General features: G+C 44.7%; 1 protein-coding gene across 1 annotated transcript in view; it reads left to right on the top strand.

The window, feature by feature from the left end:
* The window catches only part of TACR3 (tachykinin receptor 3), a 1184508-nt gene that overhangs the window by 69850 nt on the left and 1093948 nt on the right, over nucleotides 1-20710 (top strand). The window lies entirely within an intron of this gene.

A 20710-nucleotide genomic window follows, 5' to 3' on the forward strand; every position in this document is an offset into this window, starting at 1 on the left:
AAGGAGAGGCTGGCAGCCTAAGGACAAAAATACACGCACCGAGCGCCGTGCGGAGAAAAGATCGACGCGAATCCGATCGCGGCTGAGAAAACGACGCGACGCCGGCTCCGCAGCTGAGAAACGACGCCGCAGGAAACGCGACCGGAGAATCGACGCCCGGAGCAGGAGAAACGACGCGCAGCATCGCTGACGAAGGCTGAGAGATCGCACCCTGCGCCGCGGGACTTTCGGACCGTCGCGTGGCTGGCTTTTTCGACGCGCATCGCCGTGCCGAGTTGTTTTCGACGCATATAACCGTGCAGGGTTATTTTCGACGCACACCGCCCGTGCGGGGTTATTTTTGACGCAAACCAGGTACATTTACACGCTAGCAGCGCTAGTGTGTTGTTACAACTACCTAAAGACTCTTTTTATTTTAAACCTTTAAAAAATCATAACTTGACTTGTGTATGTTGGATTTTTATCGTTTTGGTCTTGTTTTGTCTAGATAAATATTTCCTATTTTTCTAAACTGGTGTTGTGTCATTTTGTAGTGTTTTCATTAAGTTACTGTGTGTGTTGGTACAAATACTTTACGCCCAGCACTCTGAGGTTAAGCCTACTGCTCTGCCAAGCTACCAAGGGGGTAAGCAGGGGTTAGCTGAGGGTGATTCTCTTTTATCCTAACTAGAGTGAGGGTCCTTGCTTGAACAGGGGGTAACCTGACTGTCAACCAGAGACCCCATTTCTAACATTGGTGACCAGCGGTCGGGATTGGACTTGTATTTGTACTTGACATACAGTAATTAAGTGTACACTACTGTTTTGATCTCAGACCACTACGTGACCACATACTACTGGTCTTGTGATTTTTTTTTGGTTTTTTACTTGGACTGTTTTTTCTCTGCATTCAGTTTCTTTTTTTTCGCTGATCCCGTGATTGACTTTTCTGGAACTTCATTTGAGAACTTGCTTTTCTGTTTTTGGAACTGTGCATATTTTTTTAACCTCTCATCATGTCTCAGTCTGGAGATGCCCTAGCTGAAGCTGCTTTTGACTTGGAGAAATTGGAGAGCTACAAAGTGGCTCAGTTGAAGCAGTTTTGTAGTAATGTTGGCTGTCCCATTAAGAGCTCATCCAAGAAGGATGAGCTGCAAAAGGCGCTGAGGGCCTGGGTGACAGCCAAAGCAGCTGAGGGGCACACGGATGAGGAGCCAGAGGGGGAAGAGGAGTTGCAAGTCACTCACACTGATGTAGTGGGTGGGCCTGCTATGTCTCAGGGGAGAATCTCCAGGGCAGGTAGCAGTGTGTCCTCCAAGAGTCTGACACCTGGAGAGTTACAGGACAGACAGGCAGAGAGGGAGTACCAATTGGAGCTGAGAAGGCTCAGTCTAGAGGTGGAACAGAGGAAGCTGGCCCTTGAGGAAAGGAAGATAAACATGGCTCATGAGCTCAGTTTAAAAGAGATTGATCAGAGGAGTCAGTCCAGTAAGGATGGTGGCAGCAATTCTACAGTGCAGCCTGAGAGAAGGGTACACATCCCAAAAGACCTTGTAAGGGATTATAAGAGGGAGGATGATATCTACTTGTGGTTCAAGGGTTATGAGTCAGCTCTCCACATGAACCTGGTCCCTGAAGCTCATTGGGGGGCAGCCCTGTGGAAGCATTTTGAGGCAGAAGGGAGGGACACACTGACGGCCTTAGGGGATGCTCAGAGTCTCACCTACCCTGCCATGAAGGAGGCCTTACTTACCAGGTATGGTCTCACCCCTGAACAGTACAAGGAGAAGTTTAGGTCCTACAAGAGAAAGGAATCCCAAACATGGTTGGAATGTGTTGATTCTTGTTGCAGGTCACTGGATGGTTGGGTGAAGGGCAGTAAGGTAAACACATATGAGGGGCTTTACAATTTAATTGCTTGGGAGCACTTGTACAGTTTATGTTTTCCAGAGCTGCGCCAGCACCTCATTGACAGCAAGCTGACTGACCCCAGGAAGCTTGCACAGGAAGCGGACCGCTGGGAGAGCACCAGGGTCCAGAAGAGGTATGGGGGAGACCACGCCAAGGGTGGGCAGGGTCCCTCTCAGAAGAAAGGGGGGGGTAAGGGCAAACAGGATGAGTTCTCTAAAGGGCCCCAAACTGATTCCCAGGGTAAGGATTCCCAACCCCCCAGTGAAAAGAAGCCATGGTTCTCCAAAGGGAAGCCAATGGCAGGTGGTCCCCTACGTAAGTGCTATTCCTGTGACCAGGTGGGTCATGTGAGGGGGGACCCCAAATGCCCCAAAAGTACACCGGCACCCACTGGTGCACCGTCCCAGGGTTTGGCCAGTGTAGCGCTTGGGGAGGAGTTGGTTTCAGGTGGGTGGGAACCAGCAGAAATGACCCTTGTCTCACTAGGGGACAGTGAGATGGTCCAGAGAAACCTAGTGCCTGATAACACTAAGAAGTACAGGCAATGGGTGACCATCAATGGACAGAGGGTGGAAGCTCTAAGAGACACAGGAGCTAGTGTGACTACAGTGAGGAGTCACCTGGTGTCTGAAGAGCAGATTGATCCCCGGGTACTTCACCAAGTAGTTGCAGTAGACAATTCTGAGCGCCTCTGCAGAGTGGCGCAGGTTCCCTTTGAATGGGGGGGGGTCTCAGGTTCCTGGAAAGTAGCTGTGAGTCCAACCATGCCTGTTGATTGTTTGCTAGGCAACGACCTGGAAGATTCCCCTTGGAAGGAGGTGGAACACAGGTCTCACTTGGAGATGTTGGGTCTGCCTGGGTGGGTATGCGTATCCACCCGGTCTATGGCAGCCAATCAGGGTAGTCAAGAGCCCCTGGAGCCTGAAACAGTGGCCCAGGGGACCGCCAAGAAGAGGAAAGGCAGGAGGCGCGGGAAACCCGCCCCAGAAGTTCCCACGGTCCGGGAGGAGGCAGAGGCTAAGGGTGATGCCCCGGAACCTACAGGGGAACAGGTGGCTGAACTGGGGGAGGTCCCTGAGCTGTCGCAGTGGCAGCAGGAAGGGGGACCCACCAGGGAAGTATTCTGCACGGCGCAGAAGGAGTGCCCTACTCTTGAGGGACTGCGGCAGCAGGCTGCAGCCCAGGCGGCTGGCCAGGCGCCAGGTACTCACCTGATTTATTGGGAGGATGGCCTCCTGTATAGTGAGCCTAAGGTTCCTGAGCCGGGGTCAGCTCGTATGCTGGTGGTACCCCAGGGCTTCAGGACCTTCCTACTGGGTTTGGCTCATGATGTGCCTTTGGCAGGACATCTAGGGCAGGACAAGACCTATAAGAGGCTTGTCTCCCACTTTTACTGGCCCTTGATGAACAAGCAGTCAGCTGCTTATTGTAGATCTTGTCAGACTTGTCAGGCAAGTGGCAAGAGTGGGGGGAAATGCAAAGCTCCCCTCCAACCTTTACCGGTAGTCAGTACTCCCTTTGAAAGGGTAGGAATTGACATTGTGGGGCCTCTGGATCCCAAGACAGCCATGGGCAACAGGTTCATCCTGGTCTTGGTGGACCATGCCACACGGTACCCAGAAGCTATTCCTCTAAGGACGGTCACCGCCCCCGTGGTGGGACGTGCCTTGATGGGGGTTTTTACCCGCATGGGGTTCCCCAAGGAGGTAGTATCTGATAGGGGTACAAACTTCATATCCACTTATATGAAGTCTCTGTGGAAGGTGTGTGGGGTAACCTACAAGTTCACCACCCCTTACCACCCCCAAAGTAATGGTCTGGTTGAGAGATTCAACCGCACCTTGAAAGGCATGATTTAGGGCCTGTCAGAGCCCTTGAGGCGTAAGTGGGACGTCCTCTTGCCATGCCTTCTGTTCGCTTACAGGGAGGTGCCTCAAAAGGGACTTGGCTTTAGCCCCTTTGAGCTCATCTATGGCCACCCTGTGAGGGGACCGCTCAGTCTGGTGAAGGAGGCTTTGGAGGAAGCTCCTAGTAAACCACCCCAGGATGTATTTAGCTACATGCTGGCACTAAGAAACCAGACTGCCCGCTTCAGGAGTCTCGCTCAGGAGAACCTGGAAGCAAGCCAGGAGGATATGAAACGGTGGTACGACCAGAATGCCACTCTGGTTGAGTTTCAGCCTGGGCAAAATGTGTGGGTCATGGCACCAGTGGAGCCTAGGGCTCTCCAAGATAAGTGGACTGGGCCTTTTGAGGTGGTGGAAAGAAAGAGTGAAGTCACCTATCTGGTAGACTTGCAATCCCCCAGGAACCCCTTAAGGGTCCTACATGTCAACCGCCTCAAACCACACTTTGAGCGAACTGAGCTATCCATGCTCCTAGCGACAGATGACGGGGTGGAGGAAGAGAGTGAGCCTCTTCCTGACTTCCTGTCTGCAGGAGAGAAAGATGGGTCGGTGGAGGGAGTGATCCTCTCCCCCTCCCTGACTGAGGAACAGCAGAGGGACTGTCGCCACGTGCTGGGACAGTTCGCCTCACTGTTTTCCCTGATCCCAGGAGTCACACACCTGTGCACACATGATGTGGACACTGGGGACAGTACACCTGTTAAACATAAGGTTTACAGGGTGAGTGACAGGGTGAGGGCTTGCATTAAGGAGGAAGTCTCCAAAATGTTAGCCCTAAGGGTTATTGAGCACTCCAGCAGTCCTTGGGCCAGCCCAGTGGTCTTGGTCCCAAAGGCTGCTGCTCCTGGTGCCACTCCAGAACTTAGGTTCTGTGTGGACTACCGGGGTCTCAATGCGGTCAGCAAGACTGACGCACACCCCATCCCCCGAGCTGATGAGCTCATTGATCGGTTAGGAGCTGCCAAGTACCTCAGTACGTTTGATTTAACATCTGGGTACTGGCAGATTGCCTTAACTGAAGGGGCAAAGGAGAGGTCAGCATTCTCTACCCCAGATGGGCACTTCCACTTCAATGTGATGCCCTTTGGGATGAAGAATGCCCCTGCCACCTTTCAGAGGTTGGTCAACCAGGTGTTGGCAGGACTGGATGAGTTCAGTGCCGCCTACCTGGATGACATTGCTGTGTTTAGTTCCACATGGGAGGAACACCTGCAACACCTCTGGAGAGTGTTAGAGGCCCTGCAGAAGGCAGGCCTCACTATTAAGGCGAGCAAGTGCCAAATAGGGCAGGGTTCTGTTGTGTACTTAGGACACCAGGTGGGGAGTGGCCAGGTGGCACCCCTACAGCCTAAGATTGACACGATTCTGGCTTGGGAGCCTCCCAAGACCCAGACTGAAGTGAGAGCCTTTTTAGGTCTCACAGGATACTACCGGAGGTTTGTTAAGGGATATGGTACCATTGTTACCCCCTTAACTGAGTTGACTTCTAAGAAGCAACCCAAGAAAGTGATCTGGACAGAGGCTTGCCAGAACGCTTTTGATGCCCTGAAGGCTGCCATGTGCACAGCACCTGTGCTGAAGGCACCTGACTACTCCACGGAGTTTGTTGTGCAAACAGACGCCTCAGAGCATGGTATTGGAGCAGTACTCTCACAGCTGAATGAAGAGGGCCTAGATCAACCCGTAGCCTTCATTAGCAGGAGGTTACTACCCAGGGAACGTAGGTGGAGTGCCATAGAACGTGAAGCGTTTGCTGTGGTCTGGGCACTGAAGAAGCTAAGACCCTACTTGTTTGGGACTCACTTCCGAGTTCAGACCGACCACAGACCCCTCAGATGGTTAATGCAGATGAGGGGTGAGAATCCAAAACTGTTGAGGTGGTCCATTTCCCTACAGGGGATGGACTTTACGGTGGAACATCGACCCGGTACAGAGCACGCCAATGCTGATGGTCTGTCCAGGTTCTTCCGCCTTAGTGATGAGAACTCCCATGAGGTTGGGTAGTTGCTCCCCACTTTTAGCTGGGGGGGACACGTGTTAGACTTTTCATCCTTGGCGTGGTCTCCCTTAACTTTTTGCCTCTGTTCCCCAGGTTGTTGATGTGTGATGGACTCTGATTTTACTGTTTTTGTTACTCTGGGCACTTTACCACTGCTAACCAGTGCTAAAGTGCAAGTGCTCCTGTTTAAATTGTATGTAAGTGGTTTATCCATGATTGGCATATTTGAATTACTAGTAAGTCCCTAGTAAGGTGCACTAGAGGTGCCAGGGCCTGTAAATCAAATGCTACTAGTGGGCCTGCAGCACTGGTTGTGCCACCCACATAAGTAGCTCTGTAATCATGTCTCAGACCTGCCACTGCAGTGTCTGTATGTGTAATTTTACACTGTAAATTCGACTTGGCAAGTGTACCCACTTGCCAGGTCTAAACCTTCCCTTTCCTTACATGTAAGGCACCCCTAAGGTAGGCCCTAGGTAGCCCCAAGGGCAGGGTGCAGTGTATGGATAAGGTAGGACATATAGTAATGTGGTTTATATGTCCTAACAGTGAAATACTGCCAATTTCGTTTTCACTGTTGCAAGGTCTGTCTCTCTCATAGGATAGTATGGGGGCTACCTTTAAATATGATTAAAGTGTAGATTCCCCTAGAGAGTAGATGGACATGTGGAGTTTGGGATCCCTGAACTCACAATTTAAAAATACATCTTTTAGTAAAGTTGATTTTAAGATTGTGAGTTTGGAAATGCCACTTTTAGAAAGTGAGCATTTTCTTGCTTAAACCATTCTGTGACTCTGCCTTGTTTGTGGATTCCCTGTCTGGGTCAGTTTGACAGTTGGGTTGTTTTTCACCTCACACCAGACAGTGACACAAAGGGAGCTGGGGTGTAATCTGCATTTCCTGATTAGCCATCTCTGCTAGGAGGGAGGGGTGGAGTGGTCACTCTCATCTGAAAGGACTGTGCCTGCCTCTGACAATGCTGTCTCCAACCCCCTGGTGTGTGTCTGAGGCCTTGCCTGGGCAAGGCAGGATTTCACAAGAAGGTGTGAGTCCCCTTTGAAGGAAGGTGACTTCAAAGACTAAAATGGGTATAAGAAGGGCACCCAAACTTACAAACTTTAGAAACACTTCTGGAACCAAGAGGAACCTCTGCCTGGAGAAGAGCTGATAGCTGAGGAAAACGTGCTGCCCTGCCTGTGACTGTGCTTTGTGGAGCTTTCCTGCAGTGCTGCTTCTGCCAGAGTAAGAGGGCAAAGACTGGACTTTGTGTGCCTTCCATCTTGAAGAAGAAATCTCCAAGGGCTTGATGTAGAGCTTGCCTCCTGTTGTTGAAGTCTCAGGGATAGCAAAGACTTCTTCCTGCCAGCACCTGGAGTCTCTGGAGAGACCCCTACTCTGCTCTGTGGTGCCCTTCCAGTTCCTGGGACCCTGAAAGGAGAGGCTGGCAGCCTAAGGACAAAAATACACGCACCGAGCGCCGTGCGGAGAAAAGATCGACGCGAATCCGATCGCGGCTGAGAAAACGACGCGACGCCGGCTCCGCAGCTGAGAAACGACGCCGCAGGAAACGCGACCGGAGAATCGACGCCCGGAGCAGGAGAAACGACGCGCAGCATCGCTGACGAAGGCTGAGAGATCGCACCCTGCGCCGCGGGACTTTCGGACCGTCGCGTGGCTGGCTTTTTCGACGCGCATCGCCGTGCCGAGTTGTTTTCGACGCATATAACCGTGCAGGGTTATTTTCGACGCACACCGCCCGTGCGGGGTTATTTTTGACGCAAACCAGGTACATTTACACGCTAGCAGCGCTAGTGTGTTGTTACAACTACCTAAAGACTCTTTTTATTTTAAACCTTTAAAAAATCATAACTTGACTTGTGTATGTTGGATTTTTATCGTTTTGGTCTTGTTTTGTCTAGATAAATATTTCCTATTTTTCTAAACTGGTGTTGTGTCATTTTGTAGTGTTTTCATTAAGTTACTGTGTGTGTTGGTACAAATACTTTACGCCCAGCACTCTGAGGTTAAGCCTACTGCTCTGCCAAGCTACCAAGGGGGTAAGCAGGGGTTAGCTGAGGGTGATTCTCTTTTATCCTAACTAGAGTGAGGGTCCTTGCTTGAACAGGGGGTAACCTGACTGTCAACCAGAGACCCCATTTCTAACAACCATGATTTTGGATATTCTTTTGTATGAATGATAATCACAGTAATGTTCATTCGAACACGAACATCGCACTCGTGACATTTCTCATTTTCAGGCGCTCTAACATATGAAACATAATGGAGCCTAAACTTTTAAATTGCACAATATCATTTTACATTTCTATATGTTAATTTAGATTATTGCTAACCCTGTGAGCAATACATTCTGCATTATAAGAAATATAAATGCCTCTGTTGGGAGGATTATGATTTTTCACATTACCTCAATAAATAAATACTTTAATTACAAAGTTCATGCATGGATGGTAGTGCAATAAACGTGTGCCAAATCTTAAAATCAGCTACGTATTCTAGATGAAATAGGCCTTTTTCTGCTGATAAATTCTATTTATGTAAATTGGGGTTTTATTAACTCAAGCCTTGCACCAGGGTTTTTTTAGGATGGAATAAAATGATCATAGTTTAGTTACAAGGGAACTCCTGCCGCAAAAGCATAAACATTCAGCTCAGTTAGTGTAATTCAGAGGTGGGAGAGAACAAAGAATGAATTAAATATTTGTAGATTGTGCGCCTGCAAGTTTGGTACAACAAACTTCCAATATAGTGTTCCATAGGCCATGGACAAGCCCCTATCGAAGACACATTTCTTTTTAATTGGCTCTGCCAAGGTCTGGGCTGAAGTTGACTGCTCCAGGCTTGGTGGCAAAACTACCATCCAGTGTAAGGCGATTAGGCTTCAACATATATTTCAGAAAATGCTCCCATGGAATTCTGGCCAGAATTAACAATTTGCCCCCAGCTTTATATTAGCAGATAATGGCTATGCTGCTAATATTACTACCTGGGATACATTTTCTAACACCTTGCATGCCTACATACTAGTCTTTACTGCCAATTTCACTTTAACGGCTTGATAACCAATTTCTATGCTGAAATACAATCTTGAGAAGTCAGTATGGACTGATCTTGATAAAGGCTTGTTGTGTAGGTAAAATCCACAACAATTAGGTAGTGCCATGTATGTTTATTCTCGTAACGGAAGGCAGGTCTTGCAGGTCAATTTCCGGAGTCTACACTGGTGTAGATCCTTACCGGCATCGCCCTCTACAGAGAACATATACAAACAATAACAATTCTACGAAGGAACCCAGCATGCAACTGCACACATAAAACATCCCGCCCCTTGCAAAATAAAGCAAAAAAACAAAGGAAACCTATATATAAAGACTCATAGTCAATGAATTAATAAAACATTACTAAGAACTGAATTGACCTCTGCAGAGTAAGGAAACTTTAATACATCATATTACAGATATATTACACATTTTCACCATTCCCCTCCATAATATAATCTTTGAGCCATGCTGGTAACTTCCTTTTTCTTTTACTCTGAATCATCTGATCCATCTGATTATCACTAGCACCATCGTCAACCTCAACACCATCCTCACTACCACCCTCTCTCACTTCCCCTCTTTCCATACTTTTATCAATCATATCAACATTCTCAATAATCCTCCTCTCTGTCACATCAGTTTCCACCCTTTCTTTGTCAATTCCGTTTAAATATACACATGTGCCTGAATTTTGAGGTACTTCATCATCTGAGGTATCTTCCACCTACTGGAAATTATTTCTTGATTCATCAACATCTTCTTTCTACAATTATTGTGAACCCAGAGCTACTCTTTTAAGATTCCATACTTTACCACTTGTTACCTTGACAGCATTCTTTAAAACTTCCACAGCCATTTCTGGATCAAGGAATTGACTTCCCCCCTTTGCTACCCTTCCTGTTTTTTTTTATGCACACCCAGTCTCTGGCTTTTATAACAACTTACTCAACTGAATGCTTACAATCATAGTATGATGTGCTTCTCTTGGGCATATCAATCAATATCTTCCTCACTTGCTCAGGATAAAATTTTTCCACAACTGCACTACTCAACCAACTGGGGTTGAATTTTGTCCTGGGGTTCCTTCCCCAGCACAAATGGGGAAAATCCAGTAATTTTGTTAGTTGTCACCCGGAAAGCCCACAATCGTCATTCATTAGATGTTGCAGTCAATTGAATTACTCCTTTTATCACTCGGTTGAATATTTCCACCATGCTGTTCTCACTGGGATTATATAGTGACGTGGTTCTATGCTTCACTCCAATTCTTCCAAAATACCTCCAGCTGTTTTGAACACAAATTGTATCCCTTTCTCACTGAGAATAGTGGATGGAATACCTTCTAACACACAAAGGGCATCTAAAAACGTACTTACAGACTGCAGGCTAGATTTAGAGTTTGGTGGAGGGGCACAAACGTGAAGGATATCCCGTCCGCCTTAATGCGATCCTATTATTGCCTATGGAGATCGTATTACTGCAGAAGGGATATCAGTCACGTTTGTGACTGAGTAATTCGTCTGCCAAACTCTAAATCAGGCCCTCAGTGTCTGCTCTGTCCACAGTTTTCAGCACAGGCCATCTGGTAATATGGTCTATCAACACAATGATATACTTCTGTGCATTCCCCCGGGGTTCTATCAAATCTACTGCTACATACTCTGAGGGCTGTTTGAGTATGTCACAATTATTCGTAAGGGGTCTTAGAGTGCATAATGATTTGTCAGCAAAAACGCACAGTGCATTCCCTGACATATCTTTCCACCACAGAATTCATACCAGGCCACCAGAAAAGTTTTTTTTATGGCAGCCTTAGTCCTAACAGCCCCAAAAATGCCCTTCATGACAAAAATGTATTATGGGCCTCATTATGATGACCCTGGCGGGCGGTGGTAAACTGGCAGTAACACCGACATCAGGCTGGCGGTGCTCCGCCAGCTATTATGACCGTGGCACAATAGCCACGGCCATACCGCCGGCCCCTTCACTATACCGCCAGGCTTCCGTCTGGCGGTCATAATCCCCAGGGCAGAGGTGTAAGCATCGCTGCCCTGGGGATTATGAGTCCCCGACCGTAAAATCCACCATGGAAAGGCTGGCGGTAAGGGGGACTTGGGGTGCTCCTGGGGGCCCCTGCACTGGCTATGCACTTGGCATGGGCAGTGCAGGGCCCCCCAGGCATAGCCCCGTTGCGCATTTCACTGCCCGAGTTTCGGGCAGTGAAATGCGCAATGGGTGCTACTGGCCCCGCTGCACATCAGCATTGCCACCGGCTCTATTACGAGCCGGCAGCTATGTTGATGTGACTTTTCCGCTGGGCAGGCAGAAGGTAACACTGTTACCGTCCGCTGACCCAGTGGAAAAGTTGTAATAAGGTGCCAGAAATACCGCCAGCAATGGCGGTATTCTGGCTCCCACAGCCTCAGCGGTCTTTTGAAAAGACCACTGAGGTTGTAATGAGAGCCAATGTCTTTTCTCATACCTTCTGGAAGAACAATCCTGTTCACTCTTAAACTTAAAATCACTTCATTATCCCTGGAAAGTTCCAATCAGATCTCCCAAAATGGTTTCACCTCTCTGCTAAATTGGTCTTTTCTTGGCCAACTATTCTGAATAAACTTGGCTACTTCTGTCAAAATAGAATCCTTCTGGTGTTCTGCATTCCACAGGTCCTTCTTTATCACTGGCATACCAAAATCATGGACTAGTGTTTCTTAAAATTAAAAATCGTCTCATACATCACCCACACATTCTTCTAAAGGAGCAGATAATTGAGACAAACAACGTTGTCCTTCCCTGGTACAAAGACAACTTTGTAAACATAGTGTTGCATTCTCATGGATAGTCTAGAAAGACTTGCGGATGCATGCACTGTTCCTTTTATAGTTAGCAATCTCACCAAATGCTTGTGATCACACTGTATGATTAAGGGTTTGCTTCATATGAACAATCTAAAATGGTCCAATGCCCATGCACATGCCAAAGCTTCCCTTTCAATTATAGGATATTTTCTCCCAGCAGAGGATAATGACCTTGAAGCAAAACAATTTACAGTTTCTGCACCTTCCTTATGTTTCTGTGTCAACACAGCCCCCAAGCCCTTGTTACTAGCATCAGTAGTAATGATGTTACTTCATTCAGGATCAAAACTGCTTTAACTAGCAGCATTGGAAAGACACAATTTGACTCTCCTGAAATCCTCCTCGCAATTCAGTGCCCACTCAAATTTATTTTTATTTTTGTTTTTCAACATTTTCTGATATTATAAGGGCATTCTGCAAACTTGGGTATGAATTTTGCACCATACTCTGCCATGCCCAGAAAGGATCTGACCTCCTCCTTATAGCTTGGTGTTGGAAAGTTTCCAATACCATCCACTAGAGATGGTTTAGGTTTGACTCCATTATCACCAATTACATGACCTTGATAAGTCACAGACCTTTCTGCAATTTATATTTAGAGTGTTCAACAGTTAGGTGGTGTTCACGTAAAATACCCAACACTTTCTGTAACCTTCTATCATGAACTTCTATATTCTCCTCAAAATTATCCTGGAAGAACTTAACGCCACATTCCTTGCAGAACAGTTTGTGCTTCAAACTTTGAAATGAAGCAGCAGCAGATGCAATTCCAAATGGTATGCTCTTGAACTGGAAACATTCAACTACCATTATGACTGCTGTCACTGCCACCTACTCTATTGCCATAATGAAATTGTGCCCATAGAATCTTCAGAATGGATCTCTCTCTTGGTCGTGGCACACCATGGATCAAATGCATTTGTGTCTCCGACATTGACTGCTTTGGGCATGCGATTATAAGTTTTTAACCCCTGTGGGCCTAATGAATGGAGCAAAATTCTCTTCTTTTGTTCTTCTGCCATATCTTTACAATCACAAATAGTTTCAATTTAATTTATAAAATGCTCCTTCCACTCAACCCATGGTGTAGAAGGCTCTGCTCCAGCAGCCCAAAATGCATGTGGTGAATGTGAAGTTCGCTTCTTAATAATTAAGAACAAAGAAACGTCGAGTTTCAATTTATGTCTTTATTCTCTGTCGCCCCAGCCATCGGTCTCTTCAACCGTTCCAACGCCCGTTTCACTCGCTTCTCACGCGTCTCGATAACCTCGCGCTCTCCCTGATTAACACGGAGATAGCGCGCGCTGTTCTCTTTGACACGCAACATCACACATCTCCTTTTTTATATTTTACAAACAGAAACAGAGTAATATTTTTGACCTTAAACAAAAATTTGTTCTATACGGAATGAACTAGATTTCCCATAACACAGTGAGAAACTAACCGCCAACTACAACTCATACAACCTTTATCCAAGTACATAGTCTTTAAAACGTTTTGGACTGACTTTCCTTCTACCACTTCTCCTTGTTCCTTCACCTCTATCATTTCCACTTTGAATGTGATTAGGAGATCTTGACAATACTCTCCTTTGGTTCATTATTTCTCTTTCGGTATCGGTACATGGTTCTGTCACCTCCTTCATCCGCACAACTCGGTTCAGATTCCAAATCCTGCCATCAGAGGTTTTTATGGCATTCTTGAATACCTTGACCACTGTCAAGGGTCTCGTGAATTTTGATCCGTCCATACACCCTAAGGGAGCCTTTATCTTTACCATCTCACCCACAGCTATATGTACTTTGAACACCTTCTTCCTAGTATCGAACTCTTGCTTTCTTTTCTCCATGAATCTTAGTTCTCTATTACGCCATGTTGTATCTGTCAAATCAAACTCATTTTTTCTCCATCCCATCCAAGCTGGAGATAATTTGGTGTTGGGTAATCTTCTCTTAAACAATTCAAATGGAGATTTTCCCGTGGTAGAATGTAGTGAAAACCGATAAGCGGTAATCCTTTCCATAAGTTCTGTTCGCCAATTCAAAGTGTTCACTTTTGCCAGCTGAATGCTCTCTTTGATATATTTGTTGAAACATTCTACTGCACCATTCGTTTCTGGATGATATATAGCTGACCTTTTGTGTATAATGCCACATTCCTTCATAAATTCTCCAAACATCATTGAACAAAATTGCGGACCATTATCAGATAACAATGACTTAGGGAAACCCTCTCTCCTGAAAATCTCTTCCAGAAAACTTATCATACTACAAGAAGAGACATCTCGTACATTTTTAACCTCCACCCACCTGGAATATAAGTCAATCAATACAATCAAGTAAGGAGTAGCATGCTCACCTGATAAGGGACCAACAATATCTATTGCAACTTCATCCCAGGGTTTACTTGGTAAATTCCTACAATGCATTGGTGTATTTCGAGTTTTCAAAATCTTGTCACTCCGTGAACATTGTATGCAATCTCTGACCACACGCTCTGCTTCCAGATCCATACCAGGCCACCAAAAGTTTGCTCTTAAATTCCCCTTAGTTTTGACAATACCTAAATGGCCTTCATGAGCTTGATCCATAACCCTCTTCCTCAAAACACTTGGCGGGATCAGCCTAGTACCCCTCAATAACATACCACTTTCCACCGCCAATTCATCTTTTATCAAACCCCACACTTTACCAAGGGAACTAAATTCCCCATCTTCTAACGCCGCACAGATCTCACTCAGTTCAACATCCTTCTCCAGTGCTTCTTTCCACTCCTGCTCAGTTATTACACCATACATAATCTCGCTCACGTTACAGAAAACTTCACAGACATCACTCTCTTGCACCAATAAACCATCTTTCTCACCCTCCACGGCATCCTCCCTCACTAATCTGGATAGACAATCTGCACTCACATTCAATGAGCCTGGTAAATATTCCACCCTAAATTTGAAGTCTTGTAGACCGATAACCCACCTCCTAATCCTTGCAGAAATGCAATTTAACCCTTTACTGCCAAAAACTTCCACCAAAGGTTTGTGGTCTGATAACACCAAAAATTCTGTGCCCCACACAAACTGTCTAAATTTCTTAAGTGCCCAGAAAATAGCCAAGGACTCTCTTTCTACCACAGAGTAATTTTTTTCAGCACCATTCAATGCCTTAGATGCACAGGCAATCATGACTTTCTTTCCTTTATTCTCCTGCATCAAAATAGCCCCTAGCCCTTTCGCACTGGCATCTGTGACTATGACAGTCGGTCTGTCTGGCTTAAATGCCTGTAAACAAGGGGCATTATCCAATTCTTCCTTGATAAGAAAAAATTCATCTTCACATTCGTTCCTCCACCGGAACTCTTTTTTTCTCTTTAACAAGTCTCTCAAATTTACTGTTTTCTCTGATAAGTTTACAATGTATCTCCCATAATATTCTACCATTCCTAAAAATGAACTCACTTCCTCCTTGCTTTGAGGAGTCGTCAACTGTTTTATTGTCTTTACCAACTCCGGTTTAGGCTTTACACCATCACCCGTAATCAAATGTCCCAGATATTCAACCTCAGTTAGACCAAAATGACATTTCTTCCTCTTAAGAGTGAGACCAGCTTGGCTTAAACATCCCAACACCAATCTCACCCGTCTCCAATGCTCTTCTGCTGACTCTGCATAAATCAACACATCATCTTGATAACATTTTACACCACACACTCCCTTTAAAATTCTGTGCATGATGCGTTGAAACACAGAAGCTGCGGAAACCAGCCCAAACGGCATTCTTTTGAACTTGAAAGCACCAAAAGGTGTAATGAACGCAGTGAACTCTTGAGAACTCTCTTCCAATTCTACCTGGTGGTACGCTGAGGTTAGATCCAACGTGGAAAAATACCTCGCTCCCCCAAGCGTGGACACTATTTCCTCAATATTTGGAAGAGGAAATTTGTCAACTATCACCTCTTTGTTCAAGGCTCTAAGGTCCACACATAACCTGATCTCTCCATTACCCTTCCTTGCCACTACAATGGGCGCCAACCACTCCGTTGCTTCCACCTCCTCAATTATGTCCAAATCCTGTAACTTCTTAAGTTCATTCATAACTGGTTCTTGTACAGCAAGTGGAATTCTCCTCACCTTCGCTATTATAGGAATGGCACCAGTCTTGAGCTTAATTTTATGTTTGTAACCTCTTAAACATCCTAAAACCTCTGAGAAAACCTCTGGAAATTCAGTGACCAAATTATTTTCTTCACTCTCCACACTCTGCACTTGTACTTGGGGTTGTGCATTGGGATCTAATACCACTCCCAACAATCTTTGATGTGCCCAATTTAAGAGATTATCACCCTGACTAGACACATAAATCTTCCCAACCAAATGTCTCCCTTTTAACTCAAGATGTCCCTCAAAATACCCTAACATTTTTATAGGATGTCCCCCATAACCACCAGGATTCACATCCATTTTGCGTAACACACTCTTTCTCCCTGATATGAGATCATAACTCTTCTTTGAAATTATTGTTAAATGTGAACAGGAGTCAAATCTCATCAATAAATCAACATCTTCCACTCTCACTATCTCACTGGGGTGCTCACCACACTCTATCTGAGTTTTTACTTGAAAAATCGCCTCCTGGGATACCTCCTTTACTTCTTTTAACATGTTACTATTGCTACACTTCTTCTTTTTGTTACGACAACATTTATAATAGTGTCCCCTTCTCCCACACCCATTGCATAACACATTTAAAGCTGGGCAATTGCTTGCGTTAGCCTTATGTCCGACTTTCCCACACCGAAAACACTCCCCTTTAAATTTAGAAAACTCATCCTTATTTTTCTCCACTCCAAATTCTCTGGCTTTCACCTCGCAAACCACCTCTTCAACCTTTGCACACTCCCCACTCCCATCTTTATTTCCACTTAGCTCCTTAACACACTTTAACATATGTTCCACCCTCTTTGCTACTATAACCACCTCCTCTAATGGTGGTTCATCTTTTAACCACAGTTCTTCCCTGATTTTGTCGCTACAACACTTCAATACGAATTGGTCCCTAATTCTTTCGTCCACCAATGTACCAAATTTACACGACGCTGCCAGCTTCCTTAAGCTGGTTATGTATTCCTCTACCGACTCATTCTTTCCTTGTTCTCTTTTCCCAAAATAATATCTTTCCATTATTGTACTTACTCTAGGTACATAATGTTTGTCCATCTTTTTTATGCACACCTCATATTCATTCAAATTTCTTGACTCTTCAGCACTTAGGTCTGGTAAATTTTCAAGTACCTCCTGTCCCTCACCTCCTAAACAATGCATTAATAATGCATGCTTCCTCTCTGCACTCAGAGTCGGTCCACACACCCTCGCATAATGTACAAACATCTTCTTCCACTTAGTCCAAGGATATGTGGGTTCTCCTGGACTACTTAGAAAAAACAGAGGGGGTGTTACATTCTGCATTATAATTCTTATTTGTACTACAGTCACAATCTAGAAATGTGCTCCTGTAAATGACGTTCTCCCGCTGCTCCTGAAGTCCCTTCTTCTTGGTTCACACGATCTTACTTCCGGTGTGCCTGTCCCTGCACACTTTGTACGATAGACAAAGTAACTTAGCTCAGGTGTGCCTATCACCGATCCAATAGGCAGTCCAATCACAATGCCATTTTATACTCAAGTTTAGTACTGTATGAATCCTTTACTCCTGTTTTAATCCTTTATTTGTTCCTCTTTAAACCAATTAACTTCTTGAATCAATCTTGAAATATTCCTCCCCTTTAAACTGTGCTTCAAATTTCCCTTTGAATTGAAAGGCAGAGCTTTGGTGGCAATCCCTTTAAGTACACACTTTCTGACAATCCCTTTAAGGCAGATACAGGAAGCCACGCCTTCTGTCAATCACACAGTTTCTTTATCCAAGTTAAAACAGTCTTACTTGGATCCGGAACCACCCGATTTCAAGGATCATGAAAGGAGAAGCTTCACCGCCAGGTAAATGTGCCTTTTGTTGCAGACATTCTCACTGTTATTATTTGCTCAATCGATGTTCATTAAGTTATCCTTCCAGCACACACTTAAATTGTAGTATGTTTGTCAAATCGATGTTGAGGCGACAGCCATCCTCGTCGCCAATGTGAAGTTCGCTTCTTAATAATTAAGAACAAAGAAACGTCGAGTTTCAATTTATGTCTTTATTCTCTGTCGCCCCAGCCATCGGTCTCTTCAACCGTTCCAACGCCCGTTTCACTCGCTTCTCACGCGTCTCGATAACCTCGCGCTCTCCCTGATTAACACGGAGATAGCGCGCGCTGTTCTCTTTGACACGCAACATCACAGTGAACTTATAGAAAAGTTTTGTTGCACCATTTAATAATGCGCAAAAAAGGTTTGGAATGCTGTAGAAAATACAATCAAGACAACTTGAGTGAACAGGTAAAGTCTTGTTAAAATATCTCTGAACACACCTGGTTAAACAAAATAGTTTCAACCCCACCTTCTGTTGTCTTAGTTCTAGAAATATTATCTTAAATTGCAAAAGGCCGATTCAGTTTCCTCGCATGACTGTCTTGTTACCAGGAAAGTAACATGCGTCCGTGTGCTGGAAGAATACAAAGCGCGCTTCTTCTTTGGTTTCCAGACTGATTCCAGCTTCCGCGTTCTGTTGTGACGTCACTGGTAATCAAACACACTTGTATGTGGCACCGAATACTATGTGTACTTAGGGTACAACATGGCGTCCACTCGATAATGCGTGCAGGCTTGCAGAAGTTCCATAGCTAGACACACTACTGCAACAATCACACTGAGCCACAAGCACGCTCCAAAATAAAACACAACGTGCGTGGCATAGAGCAGCCGTTACAGTAGGTATAGGTTAAAGATTTTAGTAAATAATTTACAGCAAGTATTACCACAAGATAATGCGGTGATTTCCAATAATGCTCCTTTGCTTCTGTGGGGCTGTATTACGTCCCAGTAATCCAGGTGGTAATTCATTTAACCCTTGGCAGAATTCCCGCAATCAAAAAAAATAAAAATCCAAGGAATATACATGTGATCCAAAAGGTAGGCACCACTGCTCAATGCCAATTTGCTGTGTAGGTAAAATCTACGACAATTAGGTAATTTCAAGTATGTTTATTCTAGTAACAGAAAGCAGGTCCTGCAGGTCGATGTCCGGAGTCTACACTGGTGTAGAATCTTCTCAGCATCGCTCTCTACAGAGAACCCAATACACGCAATAACAATTCTGTAAAGGAACCCAGCATGCAACAACACACATAACAAGATGCATCTCAGTCCATGAACCAGCCAGTAGTAAATGATAAAGCAAGATCTGTCAGGAGTCTCTCTCTAGCAGAATGTGATCAGTTCCCACACAGAGTATCTGAGGAAAGTGAATCGTGCTACGATGAGCTAAATGGATGATTGGCACAATTCAAATCCAGTCTTTCAGAGATTTGATGACCTGTTAACCTCTGACTAAATTAAGGCTGACAGTACATTTCTGGCCCAATATCAGAATATCTGTAATGCCAATGTATTACTGTTCGCAGCTGGTTTTACAGAATGCTAATGTTTGCTTTATTTACAATTGAATATGTAAACTTTTTGAATGGAAAAGATTGGATTTTTTCTTATTATTTGCTAAAAGAGCCAGTTAGCACTATTTGTTCAGGCAGATCTACAGGAAAATGTTTTTATCTTCAAATTGTTAAATTGTCAGGTCACTTTGTTTTGCAAAGATATGTTTAGTTCTGAAGCTTTGGCAGTAAAATTATTTTCTGATAAACTTTAAAATAATGGACCGGACACAATTATTCCTCTTGTTGAAGTTAAAACCTGCTAGACAATTTTGAGTAAACGGACAAGTTACTTGGACAGTGGCACAATTTGACAAAGCTGCACAAAACTTTCCCAACAAAAAGAAATTGTCCACCACAGCTCATTCCTGGAACGTTTTGGATTAACTTTGAAGTGGGGGCCAAGAAAAAGTGTTGATTCAAGATGTTAACTCCATAGGACAATTCCATCAGCAGATAAAAAACAGAAGACTGAATTTTGCAAAGTGTTAAACTTTACTCAGAAATCCTGCTTTTGCAATTTGGTTTAAATCCCTTATGGACTAACACGAAAGAGGCTCAGGAATGCCTCACTTTTATTCTGAACACAAATGTTTGTGCTCTAGTTAGAACTCTGTGGTAATGCTGTGGAAAACTCTCAGGAAGTTTTACTGAAATGGATCAAGACAATGTTTGAGAGCTCATAGAAATTGACTTCATTCTAGCTTTCTAGAAGACTTACCATACAATTTCTATGACAGAAAGAACCCACTTATTGTCTCTGCTTCTATAGAGCATGATTTAGGTTTTACAGCTTTGATTCCATGAAGATGGCTTCAGGTGTTCCACACTTTTGTCCTAAATACAGAAACAAGGTTCATCACATCCCAGAAGTGGTTCCATATTTTTTACATGATAAAATCACCTTCGAACACCACACTACAATTCTTAAAATTAGTATTGTACCACCAACAAATTATTTATATTGTGACACAAATCTGCTCCTTTTTATGACACTCAACACCCAACATTTACTACAATCAATTGCAATGGGATCCATGGCACGAGTCCTGTAATGGTTTCTATAACATGTTGCCCATGTTATTGTCAGCCAATCAGGGCGGCCCTCCTCTTGGTATCAGGACATGAACATTTTCAGAATGCATGGACTATGTCCCTGAGGCCTGTAATGACCACCACAACATATTTTTCAGAAAATCAGGATTTATTAGTCCCCTTTAACCATTTTGGTGTGTCAGACAGTTGGGAGCTGTCCAACACAACAATGCTCATGTGCATCAGACGGTTCTCAGCTGTCTGCGCACATGGCACTTGAAATCCCTCTGGCGCAGACATCAGAGGGATTCTTTTTAGAGATGGCGGGGAGTTTCAGTGAAATTACGATTACGAAGCGTGGTGCACTGTGGACA

This window comes from Pleurodeles waltl, chromosome 1_2 (assembly GCF_031143425.1).
Source record: "Pleurodeles waltl isolate 20211129_DDA chromosome 1_2, aPleWal1.hap1.20221129, whole genome shotgun sequence".
Taxonomy (NCBI): Eukaryota; Metazoa; Chordata; class Amphibia; order Caudata; family Salamandridae; genus Pleurodeles; species Pleurodeles waltl.